The 14,891-nt window shown below is 37.6% G+C and overlaps 1 protein-coding gene across 1 annotated transcript in view; it reads left to right on the plus strand.

Annotated features, from left to right (window-relative positions):
• The first annotated feature begins 6,208 nt into the window (after positions 1-6,208).
• adgrb2 (adhesion G protein-coupled receptor B2) overlaps positions 6,209-14,891 on the plus strand; it is a 168,636-nt gene continuing 159,953 nt past the window's right edge. The window contains exon 1 of the mRNA XM_077508001.1: positions 6,209-6,939. The gene's annotated coding sequence lies outside the window, so the exon portion shown is untranslated. The remainder of the gene's footprint in view (positions 6,940-14,891) is intronic.

The following is a 14,891-nucleotide window of genomic DNA, read 5'->3' on the forward strand; positions in this document are numbered from 1 at the left end:
TGGAAAAGAAATAAATAAAAACAAATGAATAAATAATTTCAGAAACCGCCAAATGTTGTTTAAAAATGCTGATAATTTTTAAGTTCATTGAAAAATAATTATTCAAAAATCACTGATAAGCAACACACTTAAATTTTATTAAAAAAAATAAATAAATCTTCAAAAATCTCTGATAAACAACAGACTCTGAATGGTCCCTTGATTAATGTATTAACTTTTCTTTTTCTTTCTTTATTTATTTTTTTTTTGCATGGGTGGGGTAAATAAATTACAAACTCAAATTTTTCCAAAATTCTTAATAAAAAAAAAAAAAAAAAAAAAAAAGATAAATATTGTATTTTATTTTATTGCAACAAACCCCTAAAATCCTGGGGGTGTGGAGGGGTGGGGTCGTGAATCCAATTCAGAAAAAAAATACATGAAAAAATAAATAGACTGAAAAAAACAAAAATCAATGCAATGCAAATATGGAATCCATGATTGCAAGGATCAACTTTTGCTCACGGATTTTGACAAAAAACATTTAAGAACTGTAGCAAACTGAACCTCAACTGCATCAAACTGATTGCAACCCAGGCTACATTTTTAATATTTAACTTGCATTTATGTCTCTTCGCCGTTCTTAAGAGAAAGTTAAAGTAGGTTTCCAGAATTGAGAAACCATTCCCAAGTAGTTAGATGCTGAAAGAAATTAGGAGGAAGATCCCTTGTGAGCACAGAGTGAAAACAAATGTAGAAAGTAGAATTGCTGCTTGCATGTGAGAGTAAAGGGCAGCAGCATAGCGGATGAAAAGAGAAGGTGGCAGTAAGAAAGAGCACAATAGAACGGATTGGGGAGCCGGAAGGGAGTTTTGTACCCACGAGCACCATCATAATTGTCACATTTGATCAGGGAGGAACTGTAGTTAGCTTCATGGACCACTGCTTTTTACAAAACTCCCACCCTACTCAGGATCCAGTAGACTGCACATTAGGCTCACACAAATGGGCGCATACACCCATAAATTATACTTGGCATTCATGTACACAACTACACACAAACACATCCATATGTAAGTTCCATTAAGTTCAAAAACAAAATTTCAAGTTAGCAGCTTGATGGAATCCGACCAAATCTAACATGTTTATTGTGAAACAGCATTTTCACACCGTGTGCAAAAAAAACAACACTCTTCTGATTAGCATCTTCACATTGTGACCCTCAGCGCGCTTCCTATAGCGTCCGTACAGGAGGAAGCCCTCCAGTTACAGCAGATGTCGGCTAATCAGGTCAAGGGGCTCCTCTGACTTGCGCTGATGCACGGACGTGTGCTGTACGCGCGTCTTGGCGCATGGACAATAAGAACGCGCGACCTAGCTGCTTCCTGAAGCATACAGGTCAGCGGCGCTCCTGCAACACATTTCCAAAGCTATTGTCTGGATTTGGGAGATTGTTTATTCTGCGAGCTAACAATGTATGGTATTTAACTCATTCACTCCCGGCCATTTTCACAGAAGCAATCCCGTTCGCTCCCGGCTGTTTTACTGGCATTTGACTGATTTTGCAAGGCCCACAGAATATTGTGTTCAATTGCTATAAAAGCAAAAGAAAGATTAAAAAGTATGATTCTATCTGTTTCAGTTTTGAAGCAATTAGGATTAGAAGAGAGCTAAGTTTCATCAATTTTCACAAATCTATTTAAAATTGTAAGTAATTTAGCTTTTTTTTTTCTAGATGGCCCTGGTTCATCACCTTTGCTCTGCTGCCACCTGCTGGTAGTTTGTGTCATAACTACCATTTCTGCAACCGTTCTTTGCAGCTGAGAGGCTGCATCAAAGCCTTCTGTATACTCTAGCATAAAAACAACAAACAAAAAAAACGTATAAATACGTCTTTGGGACACTTACAACATTAAAAAAAACGTATTTACACGTTATTGGAAGCAAATGAGTTAATGTATCTTGCTTTAAGACTCCTCTGCCAATTTATAATTTGAAATGCAAAGTATACACAATTTGAGTTAAAAAAAAATAAAAATCTTGGATTACACGTGACAGATTTATAATGTTTAGTTTGACCCCTTAACATACCTGTAACATATACCTGGGCCCAGTTGTTCAAAACTCGGTTATATCTTTAACCACTGGTTAAGTAAATTTAACCGACAGTTAATTTTAACGGCACTCTCATCTTGTTGTTCAAATCTCTGTTAACTTTAACCGGCTGTTAACTTGCTGTTAAAGTTAAAACACCTCAGGACCGCCGCTATCTTTTTAACATTGTGGTTAACTCTGCATTCTTGGCTAATGATCCCCGTTGAGCGCAAGGCAAAAAAAACAAAAAAAAGTCTATCGAGGGCTTGACGTTAACATTGGTGATTATTTTGATGAAAAATTACGCACACGCTATGCCGATTAGCAGTAATACAATGCCAAGTCAAAGAGTCAAAACAGAAATAAAATAATAAAATAAATAATAAAAATGTGTTTTTTTTTTAATTCTAAGTTCTAAAAAAAAAATGGACAGGGAGGGGGTTTGCCCAACATTTAGTGGGAGGTGATTCCAATGAGAGGTTACCTGTGATGTTTCGTGTTTGCATTCACATCAATAATCAAACAACAATAAATAGCTAACTATTTAATTTAAATACAGTATTTTTTTCAATTAATTTGAATTTGAAACAGTAATTACACATATCAGTAATAATTACAAATAGATTAAAAATACACACAGATGTAAATACAAAAACAAGACACATAATTCAAAACTATTCTATCAAAATATTACACAAAAAATACACAGTCAAAAATCAAATCAAACAAAATCTGAAAAAAAGCATGCAATATTATATGCTACAAAAATATTGGAAAAAATGTAAAAATATTACACAAAATATTCACTGAAAATAAACACTAGAAAAAAAATAAAAATAAATTCCACAAAAACTCCTAAATTGCCTCAACCATTGATTGAATAAAGTTTTCTTCATCAGCAGAAAACTTCCTGCTTTTTTTTTGTTTTTTTTCCTCGGTGAGTGCCAGGGGTCGTTTGGATAGTAAACAAAAAGAGGAATTGTGGGATATATCGGCGCTAACCAGTGATGTAAACGGCACGATTAACTTTGACGGTGCCGTTAACAAACAGCGTCACTAACTATTTGAACAACGCATATTTAACAGCCGGTTAGTTAATGGCAGGTTGAGAAGTTAACAATCAATCAAACAATCTAATGTAATATTTTACTGACTTTTTGTGGGGTTTCTCACTACTGGTAATTACACAAAAATATGACAGAGTCACTCTTTAATGTAAATAAATTAAGTCCGTGTCACAAACACTTTTGCAAGGTCCTGTGAGCTATCCGTGGTGCTGAAATGGCAGCAACACTACTAAATGACAGTATTACACATTTTATCATACCAAATCGAGTGAATCAAAAAACAACAGTTTAAATCAATCCTGAGAATACAATTTCATGAATCATAATCCATCTTAAATATTCTTTAATTAGCTGTGTTTCCCAAATGAGTGAGTCTGACAACTCTGTGACCTTTTTTTGCCGGCGTGCACTTGACCTCATTCCTCTTCAAGCGTTTCCTCAAAGCGCAGACGCGCACCCGGTTCGCAGCAGAGAAACTTTTAACCGTCGTGACAATGCGATTATTATGTCTCTGTCAAAGAGGCTGTTGAGGCGAATGAAAAATGTCACTTTCTGGTTGACGCAGTTATTCCGAGGCGCCGTTCTTCTGACGAGTTGATGTACGAGGATGCGAGCGTGTCAGCTTTGAAGGATGTTTGCGCTCTTTCCTTGATATTAGGCATGAGGAGGAAAAATGTGTTGGCGTTATGCATGGGACGTGTTCCATTAACTCATTGACTGCCATTGACGGAAAAAGACGTCAAATAATGCATTTTTGCTGGGCTTGCAGTGAATGTGTTAAACACAATGTGCCAATATATTTTGTGATTATATTGCAGCATCCTTTTTTCTTTTTTTAAGGCAAATTTTGCTTAAAAATCCGTCAATTTTGGTTACATCTCATCTTAACTCATTGATTGCCATTGACAGAAAAAGACGTCAAATGAGGGATTTTTGCTGGGCTGGCAGTGAATGTGTTAACAAGCTAACATGGTGAACCATATTAAAGTGTTCTGAACGGATATTGTTCCATAAACAAATTCAAAACAGGCAGACACTTCCTGCAAGATGCTTGACGGACAGTGAAAGATGGACTTTACTTTCGATACATTGAATAATTGGAAGTTTGAAGTTTATTGAACATGTAAACATAACGTATAAACATAAACAAATAGCAAGTAAAAATTAAGAGAAAGAAAGGAAAGAAAAAAAAATCGTTAGAAATTGTTTACATGTCCAAAAGGAGTAGGAAGAAGTTAAAAATTTATATAATCCTACCCCTTAGTCTTTACATCTTATTTCAAACAGTAATTGCGCGCACCCCAACAATACATCATCGTACTCGCACATACAACCCTCATCACCCTCACAATGGAATCAAAAGAACATTTCATTTCATTTCTGCAATTGTACCGGTTCACGTCTGATCCAATTAATACTCGAACTTTATAACTTTATAATTGTTGGTTTTATTTGTTTTCTTGTTGCTGTTTATTTTGAAATGATTACTGTTTTGTTTTGTTTTTTTTTTACTGTGTAGATTTTACCAATCTCATGTTTAGTATTGCTTCTTTCTATCTTGCTAGCTTGATTTGTCTTTCTTTCTTTCATTTGCTTATTTTATATTTCGAGTGAGAGAATATACCAAAATTTTGTATCACAGAACAGCAAGAGGTGGTCCGTCTGTTACATTCACTTATGATTTATTATTATTCTTATTTATTTATTTATTTTTTGGGTACCGATGCTAATGTTGCCAAGATGCTATCTGACTAGCGAACTACCTGGATGCCATTATCATTGACACTCGTATTGTTTTTATTGAGTTATTTGTGTTGCGCACATTTCTTTTTTGGGGGGGTCCTTCTGATCCTAGAACCGCCCGTGCATGGCTGTTTACTAGAAAAAAAGACAGATATAAAGATTTTTTTTCATGACTAAATATGAGTGAAAATTTAATATTAATATCGTAACAATTAGGGGTGTGAATTGCCTAGTACCTGACGATTCGATCCGTATCACGATTCATAGGTCACGATTCGATTCGATACCGATTAATCCCGATATGAATTTACAAGTCGATTGTTGAGATTTTTTTTTTAACTCAAATTTAGAAAATACCATTCAGTAAATTTATACATGTACACTGTAAGATTTGTATGAAAATGTATTATTTATTGATCTGAAACTTCAGTCTTAGAACTGTGAGTCACTTTATTTAACAAACAGGTTGTAACATTTTTCATGTTTGAACAGCATTGAAACAAAGTATTAATGCTTAATGTTCCATTAACTCATTCACTCCCAAAAACGTATAAATACGTTCTATTTTAAATGTTTTAAGTGTCCCAAAGACGTATATATTCGTTTTGTTTTTTTGTTTTTTGCTAGCGCTTTGATGCAGTGAACGGGAGAAAGAAATAGTAGTAATTACAAAAACGGCCAGCAGGTGGAAGCAGAGTATAAGAGCTCAACCAGGGCCATGATGAAAACAAGCTGTTTATACACAATTCTAAACAGATTTGTGAATAATGCTGAAACTTAGCTATATTCTAATGATAATTGCTGCAAAACGGAAACAGATCAAATCTATATTTTTTCCCCGATGAAAGAAGAGACTCTAATCTTTGTTTTGGTGGGGTTCATGTTTTTATAGCAAAAGAACACAATTTTCTGTGGGCCTTGCAAAATCAGTCAAAATCTAGTAACGAAGTGGTTTACTTGAGTGAAAATGGCTGTGAGGGAATGAGTTAATATAATATTCTTCCATGCTTAAGGTGTGAAAGTTAGACGTTTTGTGGAATATTTTTCCATCAAATATGGATGTTAAAAAAATCGATTCGGCTGCCTATTGAATCGATTCGAGAATTGCGTGCTTTAGAATCGCGATATATTGCCGAATCGATTTTTTTTAACACCCCTAGTAACAATATAGTACGAATACTACATTTATTTTTTTTTGGAAACTGCGCGTGCAGACGTCACGACTCACAATGCAAGCAGGGAAGAGCTGGAGTGGGCGGCATACTAAAGGGGGGGGGGGGGGGGGGGATTTCTGTGAACGCGCCTGATTCCCCGTTGGAGGGCAGCGGGGGCGCGCGTCGTTCCTCCGCTCGAGAAGCGACTGCAGAGGAGGCAGATGCCGAATGAGAGCCACTGCCTGTGGATCTTCTCTCCGAATCGCACCGCACCCCCCACGACGAGGAAGAGGAGCCGTGGGCTGGGGGTAGTAAGAATATTTTGGGCTTTTTTTTTTGCGTCAAATCAAGAGGTCCCTTGGACTTGGAATACCGGTGGGAAGAGAGAGAGAGAGAGAAAACAGAGCGCACTCTGCTACTCCGCTGCCCCTGCAACTGCAGCCTCTTTGCTTTGGAAAATACATGCACCAACCATGGAGATTATATGACATGGATTTATGTTTTTCTTTTTTTCCTTTTTTCAACGAGGGTGGCCCATTCCTTCCATTTTGTTTTGATTTCCTTTCCCTTTCGTGTTGATCTTTTTTTTTTTTTTTTGTTGTGCTTTCCTTTTGACTCATTCCTACTTTATGATTTTTACGCCCCTATATTCCCCATTTCTTGTTTTAATTTAATTTCCTCATTTTTTTTTTTGTTTTTTTTAACTTATGGGATGCTCGGCAAGAACAGTGTGGAAGAAGATTCCGGAGCTGCATCCAGAATGAATGAATGAATGAATGAGTGATAGTCTTATCTCGCTCTCTGCACCTGAGACGTGCCATGGATGAGAAACTTCATTTGGATCCACGGAACCGGACGGGGATTACTCGTTACATCAAATAACTACTTCTGACAACGATCAGGTAAGAATTTTTTGGGACTTTGGACAACAAAATCGACGCATGCTGGTTTGTGCTAATCTATTGATTTTAATTGACGTCTTTGCCTTGATGATGAAGATGATGATGAGGGTCGTGCTGTAAATTAAGCACAGAATGGCCGACATGGAGTTCAAATGTGCAGTGGATGTGAGGCGACAATTCATTTGGATTATGGTCTTTTTTTTTTAACGAGACCGTGAGCAGAGTTAAAGCCACTGAATGCCGCAGCCGCGCTGTGACAAACAGCTCCACTCGTCGCCCACTTCATTAGGCACACCTGCACAGTCTAAATGAGATCAAATAGCGATATACTCACACTTGATTGGCACCGTTCAAGCGGTGCTCATTTGCGTCATTTCTAATTTCGTGGGGTTGCAGTGGTGTGGCGGCCGTTTCTAATACTTCAGTTCTACTACTTTTTTTTTTTTTTTTTTTTTTTAAAGGATTGAACATATTAAACACCTCCCACTGTGATGCAGTCATTGCAGTGCTGTTATACTGCATCCGCAATAATAAACACTCAGTATGTGCACGTGTAACAGAGATAACTTTATCCTTTTTTTTTTTTTAATTCTACTTTATTAAATTGTGCAGGTGTGCCTAATAAAGTGTCTCGATGAAATGTGGCTGCTTCATAACTTTGTACAGTCACCGCAGTGGGAGCTAAGACGCACACACGCCAGACACATGAAGGAAAAAAACTAACAAAAACAAAAAAACAGCACTATCGGTTTTCCAGTGTGATGAAAAATAAGCATGTCGTGTGGATCTCCTCCACATCTTCTCCCGTGGAATGTTGAACCATTTTCACATGTGGATCGATCGGGTCACGGGTGGGTTAAACGACGTCGCGTGAAGGCCCCTTGGGGGTGACTTCACACGCGTATGGAGGTCTGGTTCGTCTTCAGGTGACGGTATCATGCCGCAATGTCGCTACTGCTATTTCTACTATATCCATTTTTATTTATTTTTTAAAACTTTTAACTGTACAAGTAGGCCTATGTTTCATTTTACAGTCCTGTATTAGATGGGCTGTCATATGCATGCCAACCAACAGGTGGTGCTATTAGTAACAGCACCACCAAATAAGCCAAACAAAGCTGAATAAAGTGCACGTTCAGAAATACTCTGATATAAACACTGTCATTCACCATTTCGTGTACTGTGGATACTTTTTTTTTTTTTTAAGTTGCTAAGTTATTAACCCCCCACCCCACCCCCCCACGAGTTTGCAGTTTCACGACGGCGTATTAGGGCCACTTATAAATATATCTTTTTTTTTTTTTTTGCGCCTTTTTTTCCGAGAAACTGACAAATTTGCCACATTATAACTCGTAAATTTGCAACTCTATAAAGTTTTTATTCTCTGAATATTGCCCCAACATCTAAAAAAAAATATATATATATATATATTCATACGTGGCCCTAATAGGCCGTCGTGTAGTTTAGTGGCACTAGATCTTTTTTTTTTTTTTTTAAGTGGGGATTGTTAAGCTGGCTAACAATGTTAGCTAGTTGTGAGGGCTAGCAACATAGGACCGCCATCTTACATTTCCACTTTTACTGACAACTAATGTTATTTTCTTGCTGCAAACACTGTTATCAGTGGGTGCTTCCACGTATTGAGTCATGAGAGCCTCGCAAACAATTAACTTCACTTGTTTGTATCAACCATTCAGAGTATCGCAATATCGTGAATTGTGACTCACAGGTTATGTGTGCATTTCGCAGCAAATTTTGCTTTACTTTCACTTGATTTTTTATGGTTTCTCACAACATGATGCAGACAAATCTTTGGAGTAGCACCTAGAGATATATATTATAAGAGAAAATTAAAATTTACATGTACATGGAATCACTTCTCCAAGAGAAATCAATGTATTCAAGTTAGGTGGACTTGAAGAGTGGCTTCACTTCTCCCAAAGGCGAATATGCGGCATTGAGAGTCCAGGCGTGACCCACAAATGTCCATATAAACAAACCCACTTTCATGACAATTGGGCCATCTTCACCCTGGGTAGTAACTTTTCAACCACCTAAAGCAACATTTACATGTCTGAAAACTTTTGACATTAGCTTCTTTTATTAAAGCTACAGTCAATGATCTCATTTGTTTTTATTTCTTTGGGCTGCCGTTGAGAACTAATGGAGCCGGCAGGGCCGTGTCCCCTTTTAGCGGTGATGAGCAACCCGGGGATGATGGCTGATGAGTTGGATGTGCGAGAGGGCTGATTTGTAACCCCGCTGAGGAGAGGACAAAACAGCAGACAGGGACAATGGTTTAGTTCGAGCGGTTCAGTGAATTTGAACCCACAGTTTCCCATCTGTGAAGTGTACTGATTGGCGTTTTATGAACAAATCCCAAAGGGATATCTTTTGGCGACAATTTAATCATCACGTCAGGTCTGCGGAAAAATTGACAAGACTGTGAAAGTGTAATATGTTGTCATCCAAACATGAAGTTCGATGGCGTTCTCAACTGTTGAGAAAAAAACCCCCGAATTACTTGTGATAATATCTGATGGATGAATACTGATACCAGATAATCAATATTACCAATCCTTAACTCTTTGACTGCCAAATATTATCCAAAAAACAACCCCAACAGTGCCAGCTGATTCCAAGCATTTTCACTCATCTTTCAAGGAAAACAAAATATTGTGCGCTACGACTACATCAACATAAAAAAAGTATATTTCTATCTTATTCTGTTCTTTAGTAATCACCATTTGAAAATAGGTAATTTGAGTGACATTGAAAAGATAATTTTTTTGCACAACAGTGACTTAGACACTACTTTTTTTTGTTGATTTGACGCTCTGTGAATTAGATTTAATGTGGCAAAGGCTTTGATCATTCACGTCAGCCTTGAACACGTTCAATTTCATCGTATCAGTCGTGTTTCATTGTAATTTCATATACCGTGAGCCCATTGAAAAGAGATACAATGCTGCCATCTGCTGGCCATAGTTAGTGGGTGTTTTTGATTCCACGACCCATTGAGCAGGCAGTGCTGCACAAGACATTGCACTGCCCATTGAGGGAAAAAAAAACCAAAACTTAGTGAACGTCAATTAACGTTTATGGCGGCATTCATTCGGATTTTAGCATACGTCATTAAACGTTTTTGGCAGTCAAAGAGTTAAGGCAAGACAAAATTGACATTGAATATTCCTCGCCAGTAGTTGGCACTATTGGTGACTCATCATCTAGATCAGAAGGTTCCAATGAATTTTCACAATGATCAGCTCCATAAACACTCCCCGCACATCACCGTTTTATTTCTAGTGCTGAAGCGGGCAGTCTCGGCAGAAAATCACCAGAGAAGTCTCTAGCTTGTCTAGGATGAGCCTCCTTATGTGGAGCTTTTTGGCTCCAGCTCGGATGCACTGATCCTCACTAGGGCCACAATCCAAAATGAGATCAAGTGGCATTCCCCCACATCGTATAGTAAATACATCAGGAGAGGCTGCATTTCACACATAGTGCCCCAACACATAGCACTGTTTTAATGTCCAAAGGCATTTTATGTTTACTTGTAATACAGACCAGTGGTTAGTTAACCATCTCACGGTCCATATAGAAGGGATTACTAATTATATGTGTGCCTAGCAGATTTAGTGTTCCTGTTGGCTTTCGACAATTGAATCAGACAAAGGTGTGTGGCTGGGATAAGTAAACACGTGAAGTCATTTCTCTTGCTTTGGGGCACAAAATGACTGTGCTCCGGCAATTCTGCTAAAAGCAACAAGTGGCTGCAAGAGTGCGTTACGTAAGCTGGAAAAGCAATCTGAGCAATTCCGTTTAACAACGTTGCTGCAAGACAGTAAACGCTTTTACTCTACTACGCGAGTTTCACTAATGAATCGCAGATGATTTGTTAACGTTTCAATTCGTAACATTGCAGTTAACATCCAGGTTGTCGTGTACGGTCGTTTTTCATGACTATGCCCAAACCTTTTTTGTGTATTTTTTTTTCACCCACACGGACAAAAACGACACTGACACAACAAAAACAACAAGCCTACTACAAATACTACTACATTGGAGGATGGTCGGAAGTCGGACTTTTCCAAGTTCAAACCAGTTAGTGAGTAGATACAGTAACGACCCTTGAACTTGGAATTTCCACGTGCGAAGTTTGGGGGAAAAAAGAAAAGAAAAAAAAAAGTGATGTCACTCTACAATGGCGACCCTGCGGAAACAAGACCGTGAACGGTAAAACATAATTTACTTGAGTATAAAAATATATATATATATATATATATATATATATATATATATATATATATATATATATGTATATATGTTTTCTTCATATGCCGATTTCTCCCTGCATTAAATTATACGGTGAATTACTCAAGTGTTTGTATTGCTTATGAAATAAGATAAAAACAATAAATGAAGCAAAATTGCGAGAAGGTAAATATGCTGGGAGGTCAAAATGAGTTTTGAGGACCAAAATAGATTAAAAAAAAAGATTTATCACTATCCACCATTTTGGTTGTTTACTTCGCCTCAAATGCCTTCAAGTCAGAACTGTGAATAGCCAACTCTGATCAACCAACCATCATCAAATGCAGCATAAAATGGTGAAATTCATACAATGTGTAACATTTCAGTCATGTAAAAGTAAAGTAAAGAAATTAAAAAGTAGCTTACTAAAAGGAAAATAAAAATAGTAGAAAATACGATTTAACAAATGTGTTCAGAAGACCATTGTGTGTGTGGGGGAAAAAAAGCACAATTTTTAAGTTTTACTAGTTTTTAAGATGAATTTACACTTTATTGGTATGTTTTGAATCTTCATTCATTCTGGCAACACTGGTCTACACGTTCTGGTGCCAATAATTTTTCAACGGCTTTTGTGCATTTTGATGTCTCTGAATCGGAAAATAACTTTTTCAAGTTTGAGGTTTTTCTTTCTTTTCAATCATTTCCATACAGCATTCTTTCATTTTTGCAATATCGTCAACGTCGTTATTCATTATCGCACAGAGCCTTCTATATGGAAATCATGGTTCATGTGAAAATTAAGCAAAAGTTCAGAGAATTCTATCAATATCAAAAGTATCTCTCTAAAACTCGAGCCAACTTAAAGAAACTGATGTCATTTTCAGACTCAGCAGCCCAAAATTACCCAGAAACCCTTAAAATCTTTGACATTCCAAAAAGAATGAGAAGGAAAAAAAAATGTATTATACACGGGTGCGAGTTATATACGGGAAATTACGGTAACATTAAGTGCTATTGAGTACAATTTGACTGCGTGTCAATTGTGACAGTTATTTTTTAGAAAGGGAGTGAAATGTTATAGCACGGCCGAGATGAAAGTTGCAAGGTTAAACAGGATAAAGTGACAGCTTGTAATGACATCGCTATCGCTGAATGATCATCGGACCCGCTGCGGCTTGGGACGCAAACGGCGGCGTGACGCGTATCAGCCCAAGATGTATGAAAACCACCCGACTCCTTGGCAGTTTTATAAGGCCTGTAAATGCGATACTAATAGCATCTTCAATATCCGCCCACGTCACGCACTAATGCCAGCACTGCTGCCTCCTCCTCCACTATCTCTCCCATACGCACATCCAAACCGTGCCTCTCATCTATCTGCCTGTTTCACATCTTATTTTTCATGGAAGCGACTCTGTAAATGGGCGCACACTGAAAGCAATGCAGTGAGCAAGCAAAGTCACAGACTTTCTAATGAGCTTCTGAACGAGTCGCTGGTGCCGCCAAAGCCCAGCTTGATGGATCATTTTGGAAAAGGGCGGACATCTGTGTCAATCTTCGTGGTAGCAAGATGCAAACAAAAATACCCACCACCCCCATCCCTGTATGTAAATTAAATCAGCCGATTATGGCCCTCCAAAAATCACAAATATTCAGCCGTTTGACAGTTATTTTTTCCTTTATCAAATCAAATCAAACTTTATATAGCATCTTTAGCAACTTTATATTCATGTGCTCGAACCATTTGCAGCAATTTTACAAAAGTGAAACTGGTCTCATTATTTATTATGCATCAATCCATTATTGAATACCCCTAAAATATTGTTTATATAATAAAATTTGGAGATAAGGTCATTATTTTCTGGAACTGTCAATTTGTTACAAAAATACAGAATTAATGTCCTTATAAAACTTCATTATTTAAAAACACATGTTGCCACTCACAGCATACTGAGAAAGGGAATTTTTTGTTTATAAAAAATAATATCTATTTATTGTTGACGCTCAATGAAATAATTTTTTTTTGGGGGCGGTGTTGTCTTTTGTATTATAGATTTATTTTTTAAATTAATCTGCCAATTAATTGGTGATTGGTATAATTGGACTCCAATTGAAATGCATTTGAGGGCAAAACATTCTATGAGTTTCTATAATTGGTAATCAGTGTAATTGACGCCAGTTGAAATGCATTCGGGGGATTTTTTTTTTTTTAATGGATTTCTATATTTAATCAGCTGATTAATTGTAATCAAATTGATACCTATTGAAATGCATTTGGGGAATGTTATTTCATGCATTAATATACATTATTTAATCAATTGCCAAATTAGTTGTGTATTTTTTTTTTCTGTTAAAAATCCATATTGGTGGGGGGCCTAATATTGATCCCTGCTTTTATTATCAATCTTGCTTCTTTTTCCTACACGTAATGATATGGGATGTTGTAAGATTCCGGCTACGGTTTGTCTTCTTTCTCTTCCCCTACTTTGTATGCTTGCCATGCTCCATTTGGAGTCACAGATGCCTCTGTCACTGGGGCGGCACTCATTTGGCGTGGCCTCCGGTGACTGTGTCAATATTTGCAGGGGTTCGGGTTTGCGCTCGTCAATAAGCGTGACTGGGCTCGGCTGAGGCTACGGCTAAAAAAAAAAACATCATCAAGAAACAAAAGGCAGCCTATGGAACCACTGTCTACAATTAATGGAGGCCTTTTGGCAACAACCGTGAAAGGATCGGTTTCATTGGGAGTTGTCGGGCCGAGTTGGCCGGAAGGAGGACAGCAGGGCAAAGACAAGTAAATGAGTTGTCAAGAATCACATTGCTAATTCACTTCTTTAATTAATCAAACACAGAGGGCGATAGTTGCTATCATAAAACAAAAAACAGAGTACCTCTTCTTTTATTTAACCTTAAGCCAAGTGAGGAATTTTCAAAGATCGTGACTCCATAATGTGTGCGCAATAATCGTTTGCCTTTCATGCTATATTTTTCAAAGAAGCCCATAGGGATTGAAAAACAAAGGTTGACAGACTGTATTGATCCAAAGAGTTTGAAACGGAAGTTTTTCTTTTTTTTTTGTGTGATTTTCTCTTTTATAAGCATATGCTACCAACTCAACTCCACAACGGTTAAATATGGGGTTACCGGGCACGCAGGCTGTAACTATTTTGTATCGCCAAACAGCGTGGATCAGCCAACGCACCGTTATCCAATCCTTGTAACACCATCTGGCCCTTGAGGACAATTCCAACGTCATCTGCCGCTTGATTACATTAGCCGCACGTGCGCATATGACGTCTTGATTCTCCTGCTTAGCGAACGGCACGTCAACGCAAAAAGAGGAAATACATTTGAATTAAGAGCTCCCGCAGGAATTTACTCATATTGAATAAAGTTCAAGGTAACATAAAAATACAAGTTGTGATGTGCGTATTTCATATTTCGATATCGTCTGTCTTGTCAAAGTTTTTCACCGAGTGGTTCTGGAGCATGTTTAGCCTATTGAGTGTTTTTTTGTTTTTAAATCATTCCATCAGGCACCCATTTATTGTTTTAGTTTGTTGTTTGTGGGTGCATTCCCTGGTGGGGGCTACACACCTTGAGCCCGGCAAGCCCCGGAAGATTGTTTTATCTGGGACCGGTTTGTTTTGGTGTGGACATGTTTTGGTGCAAACGGTTTTGTTTTTTGTTATTTCGGT

This window comes from Festucalex cinctus, chromosome 19 (genome assembly GCF_051991245.1).
Source record: "Festucalex cinctus isolate MCC-2025b chromosome 19, RoL_Fcin_1.0, whole genome shotgun sequence".
Classification (NCBI taxonomy): Eukaryota; Metazoa; Chordata; class Actinopteri; order Syngnathiformes; family Syngnathidae; genus Festucalex; species Festucalex cinctus.